At 35.7% G+C, this 3,123-nt stretch overlaps 1 long non-coding RNA gene across 1 annotated transcript; it reads left to right on the top strand.

Annotated features, from left to right (window-relative positions):
- On the top strand, nt 75-2,876 carry LOC109837507. Its single transcript, XR_002246293.1, has 4 exons — nt 75-234; nt 322-582; nt 661-770; nt 2,405-2,876. It is a non-coding gene; the product is annotated as an uncharacterized LOC109837507 (long non-coding RNA).

The raw sequence follows: 3,123 nt of genomic DNA, 5'->3' as shown, positions 1-3,123 counted from the left end.
GTCTTAGAGGGCCTTTGTGTAAACGTGTGTGTAAGGCTATATAAGCCAACAATTCTATCAATGAGAATATGAGAAGAAACCCTAGAAAACCCAATTCACTTTACAGCAACTATGCTTAGAAATGGGGCAAGTATTTAGGTGAAGATAGCCGCAATTATGGAATGTATCCACATCATTTGGAATGGGGCGAGGAGCACTATAAGTCGTTTGACGCTTTTCTGGTCAAATGCTCAGGTACAAATATTTTTATATTTTGATTTATGCAATTATTTTACATTCATTGAGTACCTAAAATTTAATGTGATTCATTTGTTTGTGCAGAAATTCTACTAGATTCTCCCCTAGGATCCTAATCTCCCTCTCAATCATCTTGCTATCTACCAAGGCGTGAAGTTGAGGATGCAAGAGGGGGTTCAATATCGTAGATGCTAGATTAAGAAGAAGTGTTATAAACTATGAAATAACACTGCCAAAGGCGAGAGGGAAGGACTCTCTGACATTCCGCCGTTCTCTTTGATTGATAGAGACAAATGGCCGGCTCTTCATGCCTATTTTGCTTCTGAGGACAAGAATGTGTATAAAGTAATTAAATCAAATTTTAGTATGTAATTGGCTTTGTCATTGTCAGTTTACAAATTTAAATCTAACATTGATGTGTAGATTGAGGCGGCATGCAATACTGAGAACCGAGAGTCAAACAAGAATGGTAGAGCAACCTATACAGGTGGCTCAGGTGGCTTGAGAAGCATGAGTCGGGCCATGGAGGATTGGTGAATTTTCTTCTAATGGCTTTTTAAAATCCATATTACACATTTCTTAATGAGATGATCGATTATACATATATGCATATGTATTTTTGGTGAATTGCAGAGACGTGAAATAATCTAGGTACACCTACACTTCTAAAACTCTATATGGGTACTTACTCATCATCGGTGGACAAGAGCACAAGCAACTATATATACCTAGATGCATCCACTAAGAATTATTGTGCAAGTGTTAAGGTGTTAGCTATTTCCAAATTTTTTTTCTTAAAAATGTATTAAATATGGTGAGAGGGAGAGTCCCAAATGGTTGAAACCGTTTTGGGCCACTGTTTGAACGAATGCAGCTCCAACGGCATTTGGTCAAATGGTTTTAACCATTTGGGACATAGTTTACCCAAATGGTTTCAACCGTTTGGGCAAAGCAGGTTTGTACTAGTGTTGGAATACAACAAGTTAGTGAGATAAATTTTGATTTCTGGTTAATTACATGTTGTGATTATCATTGACACATATGAGAGATCTAGGATAACTGTCAACTATACAGGCTAAGGATAGGACTAAAGGTAAATCCAAGACCTTCATGCGCAGTTCTTAGAGCTTCAGCCTAATAATTTAGGGAACCGGAAAAAAATATTGGAATTTCGGAAAAGCTAGGGAAAAAGTCTTTTAAGGTAGATGTGAAAATCAAGAGATATATTAATTTATGGTTCAAAGGAAGCTACCTATGGAGGAATTTTCTTGGCAAAGGGTTAGTGGATTAGCAATTGGAGAACCATTTTATGGCCAGTGCACCAAAGTGAGATGCAAAGATGATGGCAAGTTTCTCAAATCAGGAAAACATTACCAAAAGCAATAATAAGGTAGTGGAGACTGCATCTATCCTTTTTGCCAGGCAACAGTTAATTAGATTTCAGCCTACCAACTAGCCATATTTGATTATTATTTATAGGATGCAAATACTACCATGTCATGAGTATGCTTGCACATATATTCTTCAATTTATCAACAAAAAGGGTCTAGTAACTTAAGCTGTTCAGTATTATCTCGGTTTATTATTAATTTTTTTAATCTTCCATCACGGAAATGAAAGACTTAAAGAAGATCTCTAATCTCCATATATGTAAACTAAAGAATATTTCAATTTCACATATGTTAACTCAACATACTACAGTCTTAAAAACTAACACTGATATTTACTTGGAATGTGCACGTGCAACTAATATCTTCAAATTTTATGAATTAAATAGATCAACTAATATTAACCTGCAAGGTACACTCTAAATACAAGTATCAAATGAATAACCTCCATATCAGCATTTACAGTACAAAACTTCATTTGAGTAAGATTCTGTTGAAGATTAGGTATTGGCGTTTTACATCACCATGTAAAACAAAAGTTATTCTCCAGTTAAATCTTGTGGATGAACAAAATTTTCCAGAAAAATCATCCCACTGGCAATTGTCACGTATTAGTGGAGAATCACTAATCAAATAGTTACAATTTCCATCTATAAATAGCATTCCTCCCTTAACCAAAAACTCGCACAGATTTTCTTCTTTTAACTGTAATAATCATATCATTTACCAAGTTTTTACTTATGTAACATTATACTATTGATGCAGTATATGTTTTGTAGGTACAATAGGAAGAAGGATGAAGGCTTTAGTGATTCTTGTTCTTGGTGTCATGTTAGTAAGCTCATGCTTTGCAATGCCGAGGAAGGTGTTGAGTAATGAAATACAGGCAGATGATAAAGCAGGAGAGTCACAAGGACTGGTTGATAGAGGAAATAGTGAGAAGGTCGATGCAGCTCGTAACGTTGTAAATACGAACTCTCATCATCAAATACCAGCACCAAATTCTGGCTTCAACAACTGATGATTCTGTGTGTGTACATGTATGTTTCATTACATATGATAACTTATAAGCATGCATTGCATATCGTACTGGGTGAATGTGTTAGCCTTGATTAGGAGTTTCTGGAGCATGGGGCATGAAGTTTGATGATGATAGGTGTAGTCTATCCGAGGTGCATTGTAAATAGATAAATGATGGATGATGTACCTTTACCACCAGTTATCTATTAAGTGGACTAATATTATGAACTGTGTTGACTATGTTATGTTATTGAATCAACTTGCCAGTTTGCAAGTGGACGAGTGCCAAAAGGAGTTGATGACAGAACTACAAAGAGCCGCGCATAGGGGATGAAACAACTCAGAAGGGTCAACCTGAAGTAAATTTTCAAGAGAAAAGATAACAACATGATGACAACAATAACACCATTAAGGGTCCGTTTGGATAATGGAAGTATTAGAAGTAAGAAGTAGGTTATAGAAGTAACTTTTAAAGCTA

The sequence above is a fragment of the Asparagus officinalis genome, chromosome 4, assembly GCF_001876935.1.
Source record: "Asparagus officinalis chromosome 4, Aspof.V1, whole genome shotgun sequence".
Taxonomy (NCBI): Eukaryota; Viridiplantae; Streptophyta; class Magnoliopsida; order Asparagales; family Asparagaceae; genus Asparagus; species Asparagus officinalis.
Note: the sequence above shows the minus strand (reverse complement) of the source record. Positions and strands in the feature narration are given on the sequence as shown.